At 41.8% G+C, this 6099-nt stretch overlaps 1 protein-coding gene across 11 annotated transcripts in view; it reads left to right on the top strand.

The window, feature by feature from the left end:
• The window catches only part of SH3KBP1 (SH3 domain containing kinase binding protein 1), a 383287-nt gene that overhangs the window by 129246 nt on the left and 247942 nt on the right, over positions 1-6099 (top strand). Inside the window, exon 2 of one of the 11 annotated variants that reach the window (XM_017540643.2) lies at positions 239-244. The exons of the other annotated variants lie outside the window; for them this stretch is intronic. The gene's annotated coding sequence lies outside the window, so the exon portion shown is untranslated. The remainder of the gene's footprint in view (positions 1-238; positions 245-6099) is intronic. 11 annotated transcript variants of the gene reach the window in all.

The raw sequence follows: 6099 nt of genomic DNA, 5'->3' as shown, positions 1-6099 counted from the left end.
AAAAAAAAAAAAAAAAAAAAAAAAGTTGGAGCACATGTCCACTCCACTCAGAGTTCCAGCCTTGCTAGATGGTGAGACCCTAGGTAGCAGTGGCCATCTTTAACACTACCCTCTGATGTAGCACCTGGTATATAATAGACACTCAGTAATTTTGGCTAAAAGATTTAATGATAATGCACCATCACCTTTTTTACTGTTTCCTGCTGCCGTGTCCTAGAAGCTGTAGGGTTAAACCTAGGAAAGAGTTTTTTAGAAAATGTTTCCCTTTCCTGCCATTGTGGGGCTGCTAAGGAATAGTATCCTCAAGGTTTTAGTGTCACTTCTGGAGGCCTCTGGGTATTTGTTGCCAGGTCCCATGATGGAGTAGAGTCAGGAGAGCTTATAGAACCTAGACAGGGGTCAGAGCCAGGAGAAATTTGGATCCTGTTCTTGGTAGATTGGCAGTCTGTTTTGAGAAGAAATGACCAAATTTAGTCATGCCCTGTTAACCTGAATTAACGTATTTCTCTTTAAGCTAAATAAACGTAGATATTTCTAAGCACAAATGAAGACATTCCTGTGTTAGCTGTGATCAGTGGGGCTTTCCCATTCTGAAATGCTTCCTTACCCCCAAACCTAAGCTTTGGAACCAGGCTCCTAAAATCAGGGCTTTGTGATTCCCCATATGAGTTATTCTAAATTGGGCTTCTGGGTGTTTCTTTCTTTTTTTGAAGCAGGGAGCAGATGGGGAGTGCGAGACCTTTTAATAATGTGCATTAACTTTTGCCATAAGATTATTAGAAAAAATAGGTATTTTGTATTTTTTTTTTGAGACAGAGTCTTGCTCTGTCACCCAGGCTGGAATGTAGTGGTGCAACCTCAGCTCACTGCAACCTCCACCTCCTGAGCTCAGGTGGTCCTCCTGCCTCTGTCTCCTGAGTAGCTGGGACTACAGGCGCATGCCACCATGCCCAGCTAATTTTTGTATTTTTTGTGGAGATGGGGTTTCACCATGTTACCCAGGCTGGTCTTAAACTTCTGACCTCAAGAGATCTGCCCGCCTTAGTCTCCCAAAGTGCTGGGATTACAGGCATGAGCCACTGTGCCCGGCCTGTTTTGTACCTTTAAAAAAATCTTTGAGTGGGAAGGCCTTTGCAATCATGTCACAAATCTGAAAAGGCCAAAGGGAAAAGATTGATTTTACTACATAGAAATTAGGGACTTCTGTATGGACAGAGACAGAATTAATAGAATACATAGACAAATGACAAACAGGTAAATTCTACAACACATATGACAGCCCCGGGGCAATTCTTTTATATACAGAGAGCTATTAGAAATGAGAGGGAAAAAAGGCAGGATGCTATGTAGGAGAATTGACAAAAGACATGAGTAAGCTGATCACAGAAAAAGACAAATGGATAACAGTAAGCATATGGAAAGCTGTTCAACCTTATTTTTTACTAATTAAAGAAATGCAAATTAAATATCATCTTCTGTTATCAGATTGGCAAAAATGAAGACATTTAAAAATACTCAGTATGGGGAAACCAGCTCTCTTCCATGCTATTGGTGCAAGTGTAATTGATAAATTCTTTGGAGGCCAATTTTTTATTATCTGCTAAAAGTAAGGATGCACCAAGTTGTTGACCCAGAAATTTCACTCTAGGGAATTTGTCCCTCAATTTGCCTTTGTGGTATATGTGCAGAGTTATAGGCACAGTGATGCTCAATGTAGTATTGTTGGTAATTGCAGATGACTTGAGACAACTGAATGGTTTCATGTGGATTATAGTTTGGTGGAAAGAGAACTGTCCCACAGCCACTAAAATTCAAATAAGTTACCTATTTAGCCAGCCAAAGATACAGAAATTTAGAAAGGAGGTGGCCTCAGGGCAGGAACAGATGAGGTATATACAAAAGGCATATCGCAGGCACCAGTCTCCACTCCCAGGTTTCCAGTGGTCTAAATGGCAAGGGAGATTTTGCCACATCTCAGAAACAGCCAGAGACTTTTACTGTGCCACAAGTCTTTTTTTCCATCAGCATTTCAGAAGAGCCAGTGAGGACAACTGTTGTGCCTCCATCTATGGTATGGTGACAAACATGGAGCTCCCCTGGTTCACCTTGCCTGCTGCCTAGACCAAGCCGATTTATCAAGACGGAAATTGCAGTGGAGAAAGAGGAATTCCTGCAGAGCTGGCTGTGTGGGAGACTAGAGTTTTATTATACTCAAGAAATTGGAATTTTTTAAGATAATTTGGCAGGTAGGGGCTTGGAAAGTGTGGGTAGTGCTGATTGGTCAGGTTGGAGATGGAATCATAGTAGGGGTTAAAGTTGAATCACAGAACTGGTTGAGCCAGTTTACCAGTCTGGGTGGTGTCAGCTGATCCAGTACAGGGTCTGCAGAATATCTCAAGCACTGATCTTAGGTTTTACAGTAGTGATGTTATCCCCAGGAGCAATTTGGGGAGGCTCAGACTCTTGCCAGAGGCTGCGTGACCCCTAAACCGTAATTTCTAATCTTGTAGCTAATTTGTTAGCCCTCTAAAGGCATAGTGGTCCCCAGGCAAGAAGAGGGTCTTTTCTGGAAAGGTCTGTTATCAATTTTGTTTTAGAGTCAAACCATAAACTAAATTCCTTCCCAAGGTAAGTTTGGCCTATGCCCAGGAATGAACAAGGACAGCTTAAAGGTTAGAAGCAAGATGGAGTCGGTTAGGTCTGATCTCTTTCATTGACATAATTTCCTCAGTTACAATTTTTGCAAAGGCAGTTTCACTTCCATGTTCCAAAATCTACTTTGAGACACAACCAGGCTGTCCCCTTTGATACTGGTTTGTCCTACAGTTGGATTCTTTGCGGCAATGAGGAAGAGGAGCAAAGCTCTAACTGATGGAGAAGATGTCTAAGATGCATTGTTAAGTGGAAGAAAGCAAGAAGCAATATAGCACACATAGTAAGAGTCCATTTGTGTTTAAAAACAAGTAGGGATGGACACCCCCACTCACCATTAATGGTTTCCAGAGGAGAAGGAATGGGATTTCACTGGGAGATGGGCCACATTTATCCTTTGCTCTCTACCCCTTTTGTTACTTATTTTTCGGAATGAACATGTATACCTTTAATTACTAATTTTTGAGTGGTTACGCATGCACACTTTTCAAAGTCATATGTTGCTAAAAGATATATGAGTATCCAGCAGCCTCTTGTCCCTTCTCCTTGTGTCCTTATCTTCTAGGAGGCAATCGTTCTTCAGTTCTAGCTGTTGCTTTTAGTATTTGCTGCTGTACTTCTGAATAATATTCATTGCTGCTCTCTTGGTTTGTCGATTCTAGATATGATCTCTTAACTAGCATGGTAGTTGAGGACTTCAGCTTTTCTCTATATGCACATATCTCAGGTTTTTCTTTAATCCATACTTAATGTTTTCATTAATGTAGCAATGTTGATATTGAATATTGAAGCAAGAATATACTATAATTTCTGTATGTAGCTTTTTTATTTTCTCTCTCTCTCCCCCTTCTCTCTCCCTCTCTCTCTCCTCTCTCTTCCCCTCCCTCCTCCTTCCTCCCTCTCTCTCCCTCCCTCTCTTTCTCTCTCCTTCTTCCCTCTCTGTCCCTCCTTTTCTCTCTTCTCCCTGTCTTCCTCTCTTCTGTCTTTCTCTCCCTCCCTCTCTTTCCCCTTCATTTCCCTCCCCCTCATCCCTTTCCACCTCTCTACCTCTCTCCTTTTCCCTCCCCTGGAAAAACACCAGAGACTTTCAACCTCCTGTTCCACTCTGCTGCCCAGCTGTCAGCCAGGAAATTGCCATCACACCTCCCCCGCCTCCTCTCTCTCATTGACTGTCCTGGATCCTGCATCCTTCTCTTTCTTGTTTTACTCACTTGACTTGGTGGAATGCACCCTCCAATAGCCTTCTGAGGGAGCCAGTGTATGAAAGTAAATTTTTTGAAACTTCTGCAAAACCAACCACACTAGGAGTTGCATACTAGAAAGTTTTTCCTTTTAGTATTTAACCATCCCTTAGGTCCTGGCCCTTGTCTCTTGGCAGGTGGGGTTCTTCCTCCTATTGATGGAGCCAGAGAATCCTGGGACCCAGAGGCGGTGCCGTTTTTCACAAGATCTTATTTAATCTTCTGAATGGCTTGATCAACTAACAAAACTGGGGCACCAAGGTTATGCCCTCAGCAGTATCAGAACCAGGACTTGAAGTGTCAGCTGCTTGGGACAGGCCTTTCCTAACCCAGCTGCTCCTTATTGGAAGAAGGAATAACGGTACCATGCCCCTGTGACACGTGCCATATGCACGATCGTGGTTACAGGGTGAGTCCAATTCTGGTGCCCACTTGTGTCTGGTTCCTGGCAGCTTCAGCTCTGGGTAGCCACCCGTCTCTCTAGAAGTACCTTCCAGTTTCATTGATATAGAGAGAGAGAGAGAGAGAGAGAGAGAGAGAGAGAGTGTGTGTGTGTGTGTGTGTGTGTGTGTGTGTGTGTGTGTGTGTGTCAGAGAGACCGAGACTGATTTACAGTTATGTTCCTAGCTCCTTGTGGTAATTAAAATGCCTTGCGTATCATTTGTGTAAGCTTGGTGTGATTATTTTTATTGCTACAGTATTTGGTTTCAAGCAATGTAAGAATGTCACCTCCCTCCTCCCATTCCTTTTGTGATGTGAAATGCTTCATTACTTAGGAATTTGCTGCTGATTGTGCAGTTTAGCATTTGATCTTTTTGTTAACCACAGTCAGGTGACCACACATAGGGTAATTAGATTAACCCACCCCTCCTCTTCTCTACTGAAACAATGTAAAATCCATTATTCTATTAGCACAGGCCTTCCGTAGATTAATGATCTTGGAGTTGCTGCTTGGAAATTTGCATAGCTCCCTACAGTTCTAAGAAATGAAAATGCCCAGCTGTGTAAAAGCTTTAATCAGGAAATGAGCATGAGATGGCATTGTTTTGTCACGGGCTTAGAATAATTTATTCTTGACAATCTAGTTTTCCTGGATGTAAATGTATATAAACATTCTTTCAACAACCAGTAAACAGGTACTGTTTTTTTAAAAATTCAAGATTTTCTTGACGTGGGCTTGGCTTTCAAATCGTTGTCCCTCACACTGGTCACTGCCAAAAGTTTATACTAAAGTCATTTTCTTTGTCTCTCCTCTTTTAAATGGCAGTTTCTAAAGGCTGGGCTTTCAGAGCAAGAACAGTGTTAGGGAGTGAAGGAATGGGGACATGACCATTCCTTCACCGCCTGTGTCATTCTTCACCCAGTCCTTTCTTGCTTGTGTTCTCATCCCCTCTTGGGACCTACTTTCCCTATCTGTCAAATATAGATACTAATGACCCCTGTCTTTTAGTGTGGTTGTGAGCATCGAATGTGTTATCCCATGGAAAGCCTTAGAAAAGTACCTTGTTTATGGTTTACTCTTCATAATGGCAAGCTAATTCCATAACACCTAGGGAAATGATGCAGTTCAGTTTCTTTTTCTATTTAAAAGATCCTAGTACACTTAAATTTTTTTCTGTTATATTATTAGTTTTGGAAGCAATTGTGACTATAAGTGCTTTCATTTATATTGGCACACTGTTAAAAGAATGATAGAACTAATAATAATGGCTAACATTCATTGAATGCCTGGGAGTGAAAGACAAGTGAGACCTATTCCTGACTCTTGGGGCTAGACATAAGGACCATGCTTACAGCCCAGGGGCTGAGGGCACTGTGATAGGCTCTTACTCATCATCAAAGCGGTAAAAAGACAGCAGAAATGGCTGCTGGAACTTGGATGTTGCTTCCTCTTTTTTCTCCTCAAGAGCAAGCATTTTATCTATCATGTAATCTAACAGTTCCTGTGTGGGGGTACTGCTTCGTGGACTAGGTATGATGTAGTAAGAAACATTTTAAAATTTTTCCAGAGGATACTTTGATGGGAAAAATGTCCATCCCTTAGGGGACTCAGTTTGAGATCGTGTCATTAACATTTTGGAGCATCATTAACCAAACTGTTTAGCTCTTTTTACTTGTACTCTGGGCACCAAAGAAAGCTAGATCCTACCCATGATAAAACTATCATCAATAAGATTTAATGCTGCCTCTTTATATGCATTTTATT

The sequence above is a fragment of the Cebus imitator genome, unplaced genomic scaffold (genome assembly GCF_001604975.1).
Source record: "Cebus imitator isolate Cc_AM_T3 unplaced genomic scaffold, Cebus_imitator-1.0 Scaffold128, whole genome shotgun sequence".
NCBI lineage: Eukaryota > Metazoa > Chordata > Mammalia > Primates > Cebidae > Cebus > Cebus imitator.
Note: the sequence above shows the minus strand (reverse complement) of the source record. Positions and strands in the feature narration are given on the sequence as shown.